The 16,548-nt window shown below is 42.2% G+C and overlaps 1 protein-coding gene across 4 annotated transcripts in view; it reads right to left on the reverse strand.

Annotated features, from left to right (window-relative positions):
- LRRC8B (leucine rich repeat containing 8 VRAC subunit B) overlaps window positions 1-12,151 on the reverse strand; it is a 102,862-nt gene extending 90,711 nt beyond the window's left edge. For 2 of the 4 annotated variants that reach the window (XM_007480359.3, XM_056815373.1), the window contains exon 1: window positions 12,009-12,151. The gene's annotated coding sequence lies outside the window, so the exon portion shown is untranslated. Of the gene's footprint in view, window positions 1-1,532; window positions 2,042-12,008 lie in introns of those variants that run through there. The other 2 variants (XM_007480358.3, XM_016429835.2) reach the window with 2 other exon arrangements.
- Window positions 12,152-16,548: the final 4,397 nt, after the last annotated feature.

The following is a 16,548-nucleotide window of genomic DNA, read 5'->3' on the forward strand; positions in this document are numbered from 1 at the left end:
AGAGCAGGTCTCAAATGAAGAATCCTTTTCCTCTCCTCATTTTAAAGGGCAACTAGTCAACGGCAAGTGACCAATAAAATACGATAATGGATCATCTCGAGGCAGGACATGTTAGAACATCTTTCTAGTTCTAGAAACAGGCCTGGCTTTCTCACAAGCTACAGAGTTTGGCGCTAATTTGAAGGTGGCTATTTTGAGTGCTAAAGTAAGATATATAGAAAGAAGCTATGAGGAGACTGTACTATTCGGTAAGACCCTCATTTGTGCTCCTAGGCTGTTTGAACCAGCAACTTGCCTTTTAGCTAAAATAAATTTAAGCTCTCACAGATAGCACTTAAAGCTCTGAATTACCCCCAAGTCACTCTTAAGGGATCAGCTGTCATTTTACTCTCAGTAGGGTAGAATTGCCCTTCTAGGATAGAAGCAGACGCCCATTCAACAGCTACAAGCCAAACTGATCAATCTACACTTGGAGAGTCCAGGGTGTAAAGGGTTGCTTCTAGAACAACTGTTAGTTTTTGTGATATACCCTACTTAAATTACAGTGAAACTGCTGTTGTGTCTTGAAGTTGTAGACCAGGGATGATAGGAGAGAGGGAATGATTTTGCTTTGGACATTCGAATATTTCATTCCTTTTCTTAGAATACACTGAGTGAGCTAACTATTCTGGCTTGAAAGCATATGGTCTTCAAATTTCATACAGATACCCGATTACAGGGGATACTTTGAAAGTCTTTGGAAAGCAGAACAATGAATCCATCAAAGTAGCATTTGGAGGGGAGGGGATGTTCTTTTTCCTTTTAAACACATGAGAGTCATGAACAAGTAGCATCTGAACCTGAAGACAACCTACGGACTTTGGGAAGTCAGTTGGGAACACAGGGCAGTGAGCCAACACCAAGCCTTTCCTTCTGACCCTTAGGCACCTGCTTTCAGCAGTTGAAAGAACTTGAAGATGGGCTCCGTAGCACCACCCACACATCAACAACAAACATTAAAACGACATAAGCCTCACCACGTTGCAGGTGAACGGCCAAGACCTAAAATAGTTGTTTATCCACAAGAAAGGAACTGGGCTGGGATTAGGGGAGCAGCATCCAAAGCCTTGAACAGCTCACCTGCGCGGGGCAAAGATGTAGCTGAAGGATAGCTCCATTTCGCCCACCCCAGACTCAGGATCCCACCTTAGGAAGCTGGGGGAGGGGGGAAAGGTCCTGGGACCTAAGCTGGGGGAATTGACACCCTACTTTTCTCCTCCGCCCGAGGTCTTAGGTCAGAGGACCCCTGTCCAAGAAGAGAGGGGGCCTCCCCCAGGCTAGTCGCATCCCTGTGCCCCAGCCCGGATGAAACTCGCGAAAGGTGCCCACAGGCCCCACGCGCACCCAGGTGAGACGCTAGCAGGTAGCACCTGCCCAGCCAAGCCACCTGCTGCTACTGCCACCGCCCCAGGTCGTAGTGGTCCTTCCTCCTCTTCCTTCTTCCCCCATCTCTCCCCCGTGCTGCGAGTCCCAGCCCCCGCGTTCCCGGTTACCTGCGAGCCTCGGAGGGCTCCGGCCCCCAGCAGCAGCAGCAGCTCTGCCCCGGCTCCGGGGCCGGCGAGCAGACAGATAGGCAGGCAGGCAGCCTGGAGAACGGGCGGGCAGGCAGGCGACGAGCCCTGCGCCCGGCACTTTCCCGGTTCCCCGTGGCTTAGTGGGAAGCCCCAGCGCAGCCCGGCTCACCGCCTCCAGCCGGCTCCATTGTGACGCGTCGCGTTCCAGCGGCCAATGGGCTTCGGGCGGCGCGAACCGCTGACTAAGTTCGCGGTGGGGGGTGGGGAAGGGGAGGGGACGTGGATGGGGAGGGAGGAAGGGGAGAGGAGGAGGAGGAGGAAGGAGCTGTAGTGGCGGCAGCAGCTCAGGCTGGGTGCCAGCTCCCTGTTGCTGTTGCTGCCGCCGGCGTGGTTAGTGCTGCAGCTTAAGCGGGAGAGGGCAGCTGCCCGCCTCGGGGGCTGCAGGGGCTGGTGACTCACTCACTGCGGGAGACAAAGCGCAGCTGCTTCTTCCTCCCGGGGCGCTCCACGTACCTCTCCTGGCCCCCTGTGTCTCCCGAGCCGCAGGCGGGCAGGTGGTAGCCGAATGCTCTGCCTTGCCAGAGAGCCGGAGCCCCCGGGGGTTCAGTGGGCGGCTGGACCCTCCTCATGCCAATCGAGGCAGCGTTCTCTGCCCACCTCCTTATCTGCTTGGGCATCTTGGCCTCCACGCGAGCCCTCCCCTTCCATTTCACACACACCTTTCCCAGGAGGGCACAAGAGAGTTACTGAAAAACTCCTTCTCTTTAGTTAATCTTCTCTAGACATGAAGAGAAAGTTGTGGATGCTGCCTTTGCACAGGAGACTCCTTTCCCCACCCCATCTTGGATCTGACACCTTGGCTCAAGTCAAAGGCAACATCCCCAGGAGTCACTGTGTCCCAGAGGTTATAAGGACTTCAGAAACTCCCTGAATGAAAACCCCAAAGTGGTCATCAAGTCATTGCTTGAAAGGACAGCCCATTCCACCCTGGGACAGCAGTCCGTATTAGGAAGTTCCCTCTTCCATCAGAAATCTGCCTCCTTGTACCTTCTGGTTTCAACCAGTTAAAGAAGTTAAAATTCGAAGTGTCCAAGCAAATAAGGCCTTTTTCTATTCCCAGCATACTTCTTTCCTCCCCACAATAGTCCTTTTTCTGCATCTGGTAGTGGCCCAGCTAAGCATAACACAACGATGCTTGGGTTCATAACCCATGCCATGTGATAGACCAGTGAAAGAACATTTGCTCGTGTGTCTGAGGACCTCAGTGAAAATCCAGCCCCTGATACTTATTACCTTCCTGATTTAGGCTAATGATTTAGCCTCCCTTAGTCCTTAGCTTCTTCACTTGTAAAATAAAGGGATTTGACTACAAGGCCTCTGAAATCGAAATTCTTCTATGATTTTATGATCCTGTCTTATATCTTCACCTGAATGGCAGAGATGTTACAGTCCCTTTACTACAACATTTTATAGGGATTTGAAAGGGGTTCTTGAATTGAAATTGTATAGGGGGAGGGGAAAATACCACATTTAGAGACCATCTCCACTAAGTGCCCTTAATATTTCCACCACCCACTTTCTTAGAACTCTTTTAAGTCCAGGATTTGCTTCTTATTTCAGCTCTAAAGTTCTTTCCCCAGAGTACAATCTACAACACAATAATTCAATTAGGCAAGATTTATATCTCCAGGTTGCTATGGAGATTGAATCTCCATTTCTTTTTAATGTGTGTTCAGGGACTCTCCCTAGGAAGAAAATGCAGATTTTAAGGACTCAGCTTTTGGAGTAGATGTGGGCTGGATTAGTTCAGGTAAAAGTGAGAGAAGAGAATCAGAGTTGTATCCCACCAAACCCAGTTCAGAATAGATTCAATCCCAACAATCCTCAAATGGAAACAAAGCAAAAGTTTCCTCTAGGAGAATGCTTCATCCCTTCCTTTATCTAGCTGGGTTTCCTTCTTCAGTGCCTTGGAGAGAAGGGAGGGAAGGAGAGTCAGCTATGAGTATTCTCACCTCATCTCTTCTTTTAAGTTCTCTCCCAGGTGCTGCCTCCCAGCTGAAACTTGTCCCCACTCCTTACAGTTTCCTAGACTCTTTAGTCTGTCTCTCCTTTGTTGCTAACACTTTATGCCTTGTGTCATGCAAGTTCTTGATGCTTAGTAGGTGTTTGACAGATATTTGTTGATTAAGTGATACTTTGTACTATAGATGCCTATTTAACAATGATTGTGAAAATCAAATGGGATAATATTGGTAAAGTATGCTTGGTAACCCTTAAAATTGCTACATAAATACAAAGAGGGAGGAGTAGTGAGATAACATGAGAAGAAGCTGTCTGGCTCTGAAGTTAGAGGACCTACATTCATTCAAATCCTTGGGAGCCTTAAATGAGTCATTTTCAAGGGTTCAGCCAAATAACCCACATAACCCTGATAGCTCTCACTCTCTGGGCCTATGGCTAGCTCATTTGCTCAGTGATTTCATCAGCTCCCATGGGATCATCCCTACCCACATGACTCCCACACAAGTATCCAAACTGTCTGTCATCTCCCTCTGGAGTTCCAGTTCCAATGTTCCAAATGCCTGCTAACCATTGCCACTTAAGATCTCCCACTTATAATTCCTTTTCATTCCTGAATGGCTCTTGGTGACCCCCATTTGGGGTTTTCTTGGCAAATATACTGATTTGCCATTTCCTTCTCTGGTTCATTTTACAGACGAAGTAACTGAGTTTCCTCCTCAAACAGGGTTAAGTGACTTGTCCAGGGTCATATAGCTAGGCAGTCTCTGAAATCTGATTTGATCCCAGGACCTCCCAACTCCATCCACCATGCTACCTAGTTGCTCCCTTCTCCAGGGCTGCCTTCTATAGGAAGCCTTTCCTGAAGCCATGCTACTATTGCGTTCTTCTGCCCCTCTGATGAAGTTACTTTACATTTACTCAATATATTTTGTATATATTCCTCTAAAAACTGTTTCCTCTCTACAGATTCTAAAGTCTTTGACAGTAAGATATTATTCCATCAGTGCCTGGCACATTGCCTGACACATAGTAGGTACTCAATAATACATATTAAATTGAATGGGCTCATGACTAGTAAGTGGTAGAGAGTGATGATTAAACAACCTGGGTCTTTTAGACTACTGCTCTTACTCTAATCACTGAATTATGGAATCAGAGCCATCCTGATACAAGATTAGCTTCTCTAACTTCCTTCGTGACCCAGGTCAAATGGCACCTTCTTTCAGATCTTTCCTAGGCCTCATCATGTTCCAATCACCCACCACCCCAAACTGCCTTCCCTCTGAGATTATCTTCCACTGTAGAATCACAAATTTAGAGCTGGAAGGTCCCATAAAGGTAATCATTGCCCAAGTCTTCTATAACATTGAGAACTCTTGCCTTCTTGTTTTCTGCTCCCATCACTTACCATCAGACTACCAAGCTCAGACTGGGACTTTGGTCCAACCACAGGTCTCATGCCATGATGTGGCAGCCTATCCCTATGTTTTGTCACTAGGTCACTTGGATACCAGGTTTAGTCAAAGACCCCAAAGACTTGCTTCCTCCTCCATAGCTGGAAAAAATCATCAGAGCTGGACTCTGGCATGGAGTTGACCTCCCTGATGATTGTTATATTGGTGAGTACTGAGCTGAGAGTCAGGAAGCTCTGAGGTCAAATCTGACCTCAGACACTAGCCATGTGATCCTAGGCAAGTCACTTAACCCCTTTTGCCTGAGTTTTATCATCTGTAAAATGAGCTGGAGAAGGAATAACAAGTCATTCCAGGCATCTTTGCTAAGAAAATTCTAGAAAGGGTCACTAAGAATCAGACATAACTGAAAAATGACAAAACAACAATAGCAACAAAATCAACCACACTTCTGCTTTAATAACTAATAAGGACTCAGACACAGGCCACTTACCACCAACCCTCTCAAGCCTATCTCTCTCTCTTTTTTTTTAAACCCTTACCTTCCGTCTTGGAGTTAATACTGTGTATTGGCTCCAAGGCAGAAGAGTGGTAAGGGCTAGGCAATGGGGGTCAAGTGACTTGCCCAGGGTCACACAGCTTGGAAGTGTCTGAGTCCAGATTTGAACCTAGGACCTCCAGTCTCTAGGCCTGGCTCTCAATCCACTGAGCTACCCAGCTGCCCCCTCAAGCCTATCTCTTGCCAATAGACCAGTTGTCTATAATGCTTGGACTGGGACTGAAGACAACTTTCCTCCCTCCTCTCATCCCCATTCTTTTCCACTTTTTACCCAGGAAACAATAATCAAGTCAGCTCTTAGCTGAAGAGCCTGCTATCAGAAGGCCAACAAATTCTCCTTTACACAGAATCCTTGATTTGGAATTCTAGGCTGCCTAAGTTTTAGCTCTCTCCCCCACAATCATTCTATCCATAACTACTTCTGGATCCCTTTCCCCATCCTCTCTTTCCACTGTGCCCTGTGGAACCATCATTCTATTGTTTTGTATTCACACTGTTCCTCTCATGCTTCTTCCATATCCCTGCAGTCTCAGAAACTACCTAAAAGCCTGTGCTTTTCTGTTCAGCCTCTCCAGTGTTTTGGCACGTTCTTTTACCTCTTCTCCCTCTCCCTACCATTATGCCCGTGTGGCCCCAAAGGGAGGGATGCTGCCTGTTTTCCACTGCCATTTCTAGACCCTCTCCTTAATAGTATCAATGGGCAGCATCTCCTCCTTGGGGGTCCAACAATCTGAATATTGTGACAGAGGCTGGCACATAAGAAAAAACACAATATGTTACCAGATCCCAAGCCTATTGGCAACTATTTGTTTGCTCTCCTCATTCACCCTCCTTCCTCAAAGAATTCATTACATTTTGTAGTCTGTATGCTGAGCATGTAAACTATTGTACATCCTCTTGGGGTTTCTAATAAAAATACATAGTCCAAAGGGAGTTATTGAAAGATATGAACTGATGTCTTGGATCACTCCAAGGAGAAGAAGAAAGCCAGCAGTATAGCTGCCATGAGATTAGAGGGGAGGAACTGGAAAAGCTCAAAGTACTGCCAGGCTGGGCATTCTTTCCTCCAGTCTCTTTCAGGAGGTACCAGATTAGAACCGTTATCTATCTTTTCCTCAAATATTGCAGAGGTCTGGGGACACAATAGATTCAAAACAAAAGCTACCAGCATCCCTGGTCACTATCTTTTAAAAGAAGGAGAATAGCCCTTAGCTTAAACTCACCATTTTGTCTCCTTTCTACCAAGTACTAGGTTACACAAAAGACAATCACAAGTAGTGAAAATCAAGCAAGTCAGTTTATCCAAGCGAATAGAATAAAGAAAGCTGAAAAATTATACAGATTAGCATGTAACAGAAAATACACAATAGATGAGCACTTGGCCTGTCAGTCTAAGATAATTCAGACCAAGAGACAGGCCTGAAAGGAATCACACCTGAAGGGAAATTCCCTGAAGTCTCTAGAGGGGAGGCGGTGGGACAGGTGCAATGGGTAGAACTACAGACCAGAAGTCAGGAAGATTCATCTTCTTGAGTTTAAATATGGTCTCAGTTTCTTCATCTACAAAATGAGTAGAGAAGGAAATGGCAAACTACTTCAGTACTTTTGCCAAAAATACCCCAAATGGGGTCACTGAGAATCAACTAAAAACCAACTAAAAAGAGGAAGCAAGCAAACTAGACATCAGGGTTGTGTTGAGGAGCCAGCTTCCCCCTACCTATGTGTTACTTCCGAAGTATTTTCTTTCCTACATGTCTAGAACAGCATGTTTTTCTTGAAGACTGAAGAATATCTTTTATACCAAATCTTATATGTAACCTGGTACTCAGCATTCTCTCCACTAATCCAGAGTCACATATTAATGACACAAAACACTCTAGGGCTAATCTTTAAACTCAGGTTCCATTTGTTCACAGTCTCCTCTGCTTCAACCCCTACCCTTGTCCTCAGGAACTTCAATTTATATATTGATGTCCCAAATTATTTAAAACCCCTGCCTTTCAAACTAGAATTAATACTATGTATCAGTTCCAAGGCAGAAGAATAAGGACTTGGCAATTGGGGGTAAGTGACTTTGCCCAGGATTACATAGCTAAGAATTATAGGAGGTCAGATTTGAATCCAGGACTTCTCATCTCAAGGTCTAGCTCTATATTGAACTACCTAGCTACTCTCAGCCTCTTAAATTCTCATGATTTCTAACTTTGCTCCATTTTACTTACATAAACTGGTTTATCCTTTTTTTTTTCATCATCGCCTACAAATGTTCTGCCTTTTCAATCCTCATTGCATATTCTGAACACTAACTCCTATTTCCCCCTGGATTGTATGAAGGAAATAATAGTACTGGGTAAGTGCTAACTTTGCACACCAAACCCACAGAGTGGAAGACTGATAGATCTTTTCACTCTTTCACTCTTATTCGCAGTTCCCGTCTCAGTGTTTTCAAAATAATTCCTTTCTTATTATACCCTAATACAGTGATGATGAATCTTTTAGAGAGAGAATGCCATACCACTCCCTCCACTGGGTGTCAGGTGCCCCCCCACCCCTCCCCCTTAACCCACACATTGGACTTCTGGGCCAAGGGGCAGGGGTTATAAAAAAATGTCATCAGGCCTAAGTCCCTCTGCCTTTCAAATAATGAATGGACTCAGGGGGAGGGGGGAGAAGGGACAGGGTGGCTATGTGCCCACAGAGAGCATTCTTCATGTCACCTTTGGCACTGTTGCCATAGGTTCACCATCACTGCCCTAAGATGTCAACCCATTTCTCTCATCAGAAGACCTTACCATCTACCTTACTGAGAATTTTGAGACTATTTGCCATTTTGTTATACATTTAAAACTCTCTTATACTTTTCTAGATACTCTCCTCTTTTGCTTCTCTCTGAGTGAAAGACATTTTTTCTTTTTGTTCTTGATCACTTGTCTTCTCTGAGAGTTTGTGTTTCCTTTCTGTTTCTATTTCTCTGTCTTTTTGTTACTCTGTCTTTGTGTGTCTCTCCCTCCATAGAAATATCCAGTGTAAATCCACTCACTATTTCTACTTTCTCATCTCCAAAGCACTTCTCATCTTGTGAGATTTAAAACGGTTGAGGTCTTAAACTGTAGTGAGTTAAAATGGTGGAAGATATAAATTGTGATAGATATAAGAGAGGGTGAGTAAATTTGACTGCAGAAAATATGTTTCACTACAGTGTCTTGGTTTTTTTTAAATCAAATATAAGGTGGTGGCCAGGGAAATATTCCCAATTATTCAAATACCAAGTCAATTGGGTTTTATAGAGCTTTTTAATTAATAATATAATGAGGAATTAGAGAAAGAGTAGGAAAGGAATAATTATGAAGGGCCTCAAGCCAATATGGCCTAGACCTGAGTCTTAAGAGAGAGAATCAGTCAGTCAGTCTTTTAACACTCACCACAAGGTCTGCCTAAACAAGGATTCTAGTAACACCAGGCCAGCTCCATCTCAGCTGACTTCACCAGAGAGCCTTCCAGCGAGACCTCCTTAGAGATTGTCCTCCAAGAACTTCCCTTCTCCAGAGCCTCTCTCAAGAGATTCTTCCCAAGCGATCCTCATCAGAGATCCTCCAAAAGGATTTCTCCAAAAGGATATCTCCTCAAGAGATTCTGCTTTTTCTTATATAGGGTTTTTTTTCTCATATCACCTCCCCTAAGTCCCTACATCTACCAATCACTGTAGACGCTTTCCAAAGGACTGCCCATCTAAATTTCTGCTAAGTCGACCAATCTCCTCAGTAAGTCTGAAAGAGAGAAAACACAGCTGAGTCAACTAATCTCATCAAGAGAAAACTTGCCCAACCCTTTTAGGTACCTAGCATCCCATTGTATCAATTCTAAAAACAGGCCTGGCTCAAAGAACTCCTTGCCTTATTATAAGCATGGGTCCAAGTACTTTCATTGTTTAGCAAGGAGTTTTCTCTCCTAAAGCAGTCTTAAGTACGGGTAGAGTAGGGGTCCTCCCATTTCTGATCCTGGCAAGTTCTCACATCAAAATGGGGAATGTTTCTCAGTAGGGAATTGGAGGATTCCTCAATCTAGAGTAAAATTTTTAACATTCATAAGTCTGTGAAATTTTAAGGTTTACAATCTCCTTGTAATTTGACAACTGAACACATAGATTGAAACTGCTCTCTCCAAGGTCATCGATGATCTCTTCATGGCCTTCTCTGAGTTTTTATCCCTCTTGATCTCTCTGCATCATTTGTCAGTGTTTAACTTTATTCCCTGGATCTTCATGATATTGCCTTCTCTTGGTTCTGTCTAGCTGTTCCCAGTTTCCCTTACAAGATCATCTTCCATGTCTTACCCCAATGAATGGAGGGAGACTTCTGAGGCTTTTCTTTTTTTTTGGTGATCTTGTTAGCTCCCATCAATTCAACTGTCCTATTTCTATATGTATGATTCTCAGATCCATGTATACAGCTCTCATTTCTCTCCAGTCCCTCATCAACTGTCTTCTAGACATGTCTAGTTGAATGTCCAATAGACCTAAGTCTCAGCATATTCAAAGCAAAATGAATTATCTTTCCATCTGAAACTATCTCTTCTCCTAATTTTCCTATTTCTGTCAAGGGTTTTAACAACCTTCCAATCACTCCTAACTACCATTTAGTGGACATTAATATTGAATTGTAATAATTTTTATATGAAACCTTTCTTAAGCCTTGAGTTATGAAGGCCAGCCAGCCTTACTCCCAGACCTTAAGGCACCTCACTGGGTTGGCTTTTGCTAGAAGCAGAGTAGAGGCTTACTCCTTATTTATCTGTTTACAAGAACTCTTTTAGGTAAGAGAAGTCAACAAGCTCTAATTCCCATGTTGAACTACAGTGGTCTGGCCCTGTGATAGGATATGTTGGTGTCTTCTGAGTCTCCACAAAGTATGCTACTTTTCCTGTGATAAAGTAATGAGAGAGGAATTGAGGTCTCTAAATCCACCACCTCAGTGGCTATTTGCCAAGCAGAAATGCCTTGGGATGTCCAGAGGATGGACTTAGTGGTGAGGCCACAAAGGGTATATAAAGAGCAGCTCAAGAGGGATTTGGCCTCATTTGTACCAATCCAGATTGTGGAAGGACTAAACTGGTCAGTTTAGATTGTCTTGAGTAGTCAATTAGTAAATTAACCTAAAATTAAGAAATACTGCCTCTAGAGAATTTCAACTGTTATAATTTTGATGCTATGATTCTCTTAAGGACTGAAATAGCAAGAGAAGGGTTAATGGAAGAAATGGAATTTCAAGAAAGATCTTGAAAGCTGGGTCATAATTTTATAAAAGATCAAAGCTGAGCTTTTTCTAATGTCTTCCAGAGACATTTCCTTGGCACCGTCAATATAAAATCATATAGTGTCCACCCTTAGGGTATAATCAATGAGATTTCCTAACAATCTAAGGAATCAGGTTAAAAGAAAGTGAGATAAAAATACCCAGTCCTTTATGTCTTTCAACAGGATTTGAATTTAAAGTCAGTTCAAGGATTGTTGAATTCCTAGTAAAAGTGACAAGAGTATGAACAGAAAGAACTATTGGCTATCCTGCCTAAGTGAACCTAAGGATGAGCCATAAATAAGAGGGACAAGAATGATAAATAAAAGATGACCTTTTGGTGATTGAATCACATGAATCCCATTAACCGGAACCTTTCTCTTTCTCCTAAAATGGCCAGCCCATTTTAAGTGATTATAGATCCCAAAGGGGAATAATAGCTGTCTTTAAGTATTTAAAAGACTTCCTTATGGATGAGTAATTAGACTTGTTCTGCTTTGCCCCAGGAGGAAAACCCAGAGGAATACATAGATGGCAGAGTGGAAGACTGAACTCTATGGATAGGAGATATTAAGTGACAAGTATTTGATTGATATAAGGGAAGAAAAAAACAAACTTTCTAAGAACTATAGCTATTCCAAAGTAAAAGGGACTACCTCAGGAGGAAATGGATCTTCCCCTACTGGAAGTCTCCAGATAAAGGCTGGATGACCAAGATATAGTTGAAAGGATCTTTGTTCAAGTGTGAGTGAACTCTGCAGGTCATTCCATTTCTGAGATACTGTGAATCCCAGAAAGAAAAACATTGGGTGACCTTATCCCCAGTTAGACTGGCCTTAAAGAAGATAACAACTAAAACATATCTAGATCCTTAAAGAGAATTTCAGTGAAAAGATAAGAAAATTATTTTGGCCTTCTAACACCAAACCATTCTTCCCCTAATTACATAATACCATTTTAAGATTTGGAAAACACTTTATAAATATCACCTCATTTGATCTCACAACAACTCTGGAAAGTCAATGCTATTATCATCTGCATTTTACTGATGAGGAAACAAGTGCTGCTGTTGGATTTGAATTCAGGTCTTCAGGTCTCACCTTCTATCTCCCTATACCATGCAGCTACCTCTAATGACTATTCATTCTAGGGACCGATCATTTCTACTCACCCCTCCATTCCCACAAAGGCTTGCCAGGACCCCAATAACTTCAGTTTCATTTCCACCATGTTAAGAGCCTGCATACTTAGTTATCCTTAGCCATACTGAAATTGTCAACTGACACCGTTACTTCCTAACTGTTTAGAATTTGGGAGTTTAATGGCTTCCTTCAGTCAGTTCCAATCAGAACAACAGGTCTCAGAAGGTCTCAGAGCTCTAGTAAGAGACAGGAGATGAGATCAAAGAAGCAACTTTCTGCTGCTAAAAGGCAACACCCTTTTCAATAAAAATAATAGCAGAGGCAGCAGCAATGCTAATAATAATAACCATCATTTATATGACATTTTAAACTTTGCAAAGGAACCAAAATAGCATTCCTGGTCCTCATAATAACCCTGGGAAGTAAGTGCTATTATTATACTCATTTTCTTTTTTTTTTTTAAACCCTTACCTTCTGTCTTGGAGTCAATACTGTGTATTGGCTCCAAGGCAGAAGAGTGGTAAGGGCTAGGCAATGGGGGTCAAGTGACTTGCCCAGGGTCACACAACTGGGAAGTGTCTGAGGTCAGATTTGAACCTAGGACCTCCCATCTCTATATACTCATTTTCAAGAAGAGGAAACTGAAGCAAACAGAGGTTAAGTGACTTGCCCAGAGTCACACAGTAAATAAATGTCTTAGGCTGAATTTGAACTAGAGTCTTTCAGACTCTAGGTCCAGCACTCTATCTCCACACCACCTTGATGTCTCCACCAAATGTCCTTGGAAAACAAATGCCTCCACTAACTCTTTCAGGATTGTAGATAAGAGAGCTGGAAGAAATCTTAGTGCGAATCTCACCCAAACCTACCCATTTTGTAGGTGAGTAAAGTAGGGTCCACAGGAGTTAAGTAAGTGGCAAAGATGGGATTTGATCCTGGACCTCCCCCATGCCCCACTCTTACTAAACCCACTGGTCTTTCTTCCTGTACTATCCCACCTCTACCACTGTACAGAATGCAAAATAATGGCACCTTCAACCCCCAGAGATCAGGGCTGAGACCTAGACCCTACCCCAAAAGAAACTGACTAGAGCCAAAGTATGGGTGGAGTTTAAAGGTGTGGGTTGTCTTGAGATTCTGGTTGCCTCCTCTTTCATCTTTCTGTGTAACAAAAGGTCATTCCTTGGCACTTCCCCTTTCCTCCGTTGTGTGTAAGGGAGACAAAGCTAGAGGTAGGATAAGCATTGATTGGTCTTCCACTTTCATCTTCCTTCGGGGAATATGGGCATGTCCCTCAGCTGCTAAGTTGTTGCTCAAAACTAGCCTCATAGAATTCATATTGATAGATTTGGGTGTTTGCATGAAGCTGGAGATTTCCCTGGAGGAAAAAAAAATCACATCCTAGCTTTCTTCCCCCTCTTCATCTCCTACCTCTTAGAAAAATCCACTTAATTTATCAGGGTTCAATTTGATAAATATCCTGTTGTCTTTGGATGAAAAGATCCCAGGATAAGAAAGTGATGGCATTTCAATCACTCTGTGCGTAAACAAGTAAGTATTCGGTATTTGCTATAGCCCAAGATTTGCTGCTAATCAATGGAGACGGGGGAGAAAAAAGACCAAAATAGTCCCTGTCCCCAAGGATTCCATGTTCTAATGGGAGAGACAATGTTTAAATAACTATCTTCATACAAGATGGAAGAGAGCCTCAGAAGGAAGATATTAGCAATCCATTTATTAACAAGTATTTATTAAATAGCTAGGTGGGGCAGGAGATAGAGGGCTGGGCTAAGAGTAAGAAAGACTCATCTGACTGAGTTCAAATCTAGCCTCAGACACTTGAGCAAATCACTTGATCCTGTGTGCCTCTGTTTCCTCATTTATAAAGTGAACTAGAGAAGGAAATGGCAAACCACTCTAGGATCTTTGCTAAGAAAACCCCAAATGGATCACCGGGAGTTGGACAAACTTAAAAAACAACCATACAGCAACAACATTTCCCTGGCCCATTAGGGATACAAATAAAAACAACAACAACAAAAACAGAAAATATCCTTGCCCCCAAAGAGCTGACATTCTAACCAGGAAGACAATGTGTATACATGTGAGCATAAACAAAATAATTACAATGTCATTTTTGGGAATTCACAAGTAAGTAGGGAAGGGATCAGAAAAGTTTCTATGTAGGAAGTATGACTTAATTTGAGCTTTGAAGGAAACTAGGGATTAAAAGAAATGATGGTGAAAAGGAAGTGTAAGCAGGTAGCTGAGTGGTCCACTGGATAGAGCGCTAGGTCTGGAATCTGGAAGACTTGAATTTAAATCCAGCCCCAGACACTTGCTAGCTGTGTGACCCTGGGCAAGTCACTTTACCTCTGTTTGCTTCCGTTTTCTCATCTATAACATAAGGATGATACTTCTCTCCTAGGGTTGTTGTGAGGATCAAGTGAGATCATCCCTGTAAAGTGCTTAGCTCAGTGAATGGAATATAAAGGCTATATAAATATTAACTTATTATTACCTCTCTCCAAGGGTGGTTGAAATGATAAAATGAGATAATAATTGTAAAGTGCTTTGCAAACCTTGAAATGTTATTTAAATGTCAGCTGTTATTATAATTATCTGGGATATTAGATGATTTATCCAAATCATATAGCCAGTGTCAGCTGCTGCTCCAGATTGCAAATACTCTCAGAAGTTACTCCTGATCTCCACTGGCTTCCTGTTTAATATACTCTCCTGGTATTTTTCTACCTTTGTTATTACCCTATTCACTATAACGTCCTTCATAGAAAAGATTTAAACCTCTTTTGTTTTCCTAAGTACTTTATATATAATGGGATTTAAAATTTTTTATTATTTTATTAATATTATTAATATTGGAAATGTAGGGTTCAGTCCCACTGTGATCAGCACAGAACCTTTAACTTGTTCTCCTTCCAGTTTGGGCCCCTTAGGGGGTCTAAGGTTCCTTCTTAGGAATCCTGGTGACTCCCAATCTCCCAGGCCATATCATTTTATTCTATACTTAGTCTTGGCACCTGTCTGATCATTTTAGCCCACTATAGTGGCAGAACTCGAGTCCAAGAGATCCATCAGCCTCAGCCTCCCCAGGTGTTACAGCATGTCCAGTATGAAAAAATGATGATGAACTTGTCTGATACTAACAAACACGATCATTTCCAAATACAGAGAACAGGATGAGAGAATTCCTACCAGATGTATATTGCTTAGCTTTTTAAATGTATAATAAATTAGACAAAATTTTCCATTCTATTCTTCCCTTTCTAGCTTACATGTAGTTACAGTTTTTAATCATTGTTTTCTGACATTTTGCAATCCATGATCTCTTTCTCCATCCTTTTCCTCTCCCTTCCTCAAGACAGCAAGTGATGTGACATAGGTTATACATGTGTTATCATGCAATATATATTTCCACATTTGTCATGTGATAGTTACATGTTGATTATACAAGAAAAAAAGCTCATGAAGGAAATAAAGTGAAGAATGGTGTGCTTCAATCAGCATTCAAATTCCATTGGTTCTTTCGGTTGTGGTGGAGGGTCTTTTTCTACATGAGTCCCTTTGGAGTTGTCAAGTGTATAACAAATTTAACTTGGCAATTCCATTGTCTGTATCTCTTGATGGACTTCCTCTTGCTTTTTTCTGTTTATTTTAGTATAATGGGAATCTAATAAAAGTTTGCCATTGTCTGACACTGAGCCAGGTCCTCATTGACAGTTGTTTCCCCTCCAGGCCATCTGTCACAATGGTGTAGTAGAAAAGATCACTGGCTTTTGAATCAGAAGACCTGGGCTTATGTTCTAACTGTCACCAGATGTAATACTCTGGGGCAATCTACTTAATCTTGCCTTGCTTCAATTGATTTGCTAAATGGAGATGATAATACCTATATTACTTATGTCCGGGGGTTATTGGAAGGATCAAATTTAAGGATGTACCTAAAGTTATTTTTTAACCTTAAAACACTATGGCTGCATATTTTTATTGTGGCTCTAATCCTTTCTGGGAAAATGCATCTCTTACTTGGTACCCAAGAAATTCCCCTAGAAGAGCCATCTGAGACCCGAAATTGGCATATGGATACTTTATAACAATTCCTTTTTTTTAAAGTGCCATTCAGGATGCAGGGGTGACCAAAGTTCTAATAGTAGACATTAAAAATTGCAAACAGCTCTTAACTGACTAGAGAGAGGAGAGAAAGAGAAAAAGGAAGAAAAGTGGATGGGAGTTTGGACTTATTTGCAAAGTCATCATTTAACTATGGAAAGCATCTTGTGGTCCACAATACTCCATTGTGGTGACAAATCAGATTAAAATATAACTGGGACATATTTAACAAAATAAATAAAAATATAATAGATAATGTTAATATATAGTTTTCTAAGTCAATATGTGATGCACAGGGATCCTTATATATAGTTTATTCTCTCTCCTTCCCTTCCTACCCCACCTCCACTTTCTATTTGAGTTTGATACCACTGGTGAAAGGGAAAACTGACTTAAGTTTGAGTCTGTGTTGTCACTAGCTATGTGACTGTGATCAAA

The sequence above is a fragment of the Monodelphis domestica genome, chromosome 2, assembly GCF_027887165.1.
Source record: "Monodelphis domestica isolate mMonDom1 chromosome 2, mMonDom1.pri, whole genome shotgun sequence".
NCBI lineage: Eukaryota > Metazoa > Chordata > Mammalia > Didelphimorphia > Didelphidae > Monodelphis > Monodelphis domestica.